The sequence below is a fragment of the Tigriopus californicus genome, chromosome 3 (genome assembly GCF_007210705.1).
Source record: "Tigriopus californicus strain San Diego chromosome 3, Tcal_SD_v2.1, whole genome shotgun sequence".
Lineage (NCBI taxonomy): Eukaryota > Metazoa > Arthropoda > Copepoda > Harpacticoida > Harpacticidae > Tigriopus > Tigriopus californicus.
The window spans coordinates 4253773-4254703 of NC_081442.1; positions in this window are offsets into that span (position 1 = coordinate 4253773).

Here is a 931-nt window from a genome sequence, read left to right on the forward strand (position 1 = left end):
ACGAGAAGAAATTGTCAAAAGGTTTTGATAGCTTCAACGACTTCCTTCACGTCAATTGTTATGTCCTCTAGAAAGGAACTGTTTTCGCCAAAACAAGGGTACAAACTAGTGCTGGGGTGAACCTGGACTCAATTTGGAAAAATTGGCCGGACTCGCGAAAATTCCAAAATATAGGAAGGTTTGGTTCAAAAAGAGTTGCAAAATAGCGAAAAGGTTAAAGAGAGCTTTGAATGCAGTAATTGTGACTAGTCTAAAAAACTTGGGCGTGGTTCAGGGTAAGATTAACGCCTCCAGCGAAGATGACCACTCAGCCCCTGAGTAGAGTGGCTCAGGAAGTCAGGTCGAATCCGAAGGCGTTTTTCTCTTATGCAAACTCTAAGAGAAAGATGAAACACCCTGTAGGGCCCTTTGAGGTCGATTGTGAAGTCATTAGCATGCAGGAGTTATGTCTAGCATGATTGGAAATCAGTTCTCAAGTGTACTTTCAACTTCACTTAGTTTATTAGTTTAGAAGCAACAACTCATTGTCCTAATGACGAGTCTGTTGAGATTTGAAATGTTAGTCAAATTGAGCATTTTATGATCTTTTTTTTTTGTTGATCAGCTGGCATTTTTCGAGTCAAACTTGGACATATTTTTTATTTGCATTCCAGATCAACCCTACATTTTAGGGCAAGCTCGGTCCGCCAACTCAAATTCGTTAGTAGACCAAATTTCATATAAAGATTGAAAGGTAACAAATAGACGAATTATAACCGTCCATTTTTTTAGGACTACCGTGGAAAAAAAATCAAAAAAAAGTTGAAATTTCAAGCAATGGCACCAACAATTTGACGGAAATTCCTACAAACCACGGCTGGGACTGCTTGAATGACATCCCATGTTCTCTTGAGCTTCGGTGGTCGGCCTACTGGACGTCTTTTGACATCTC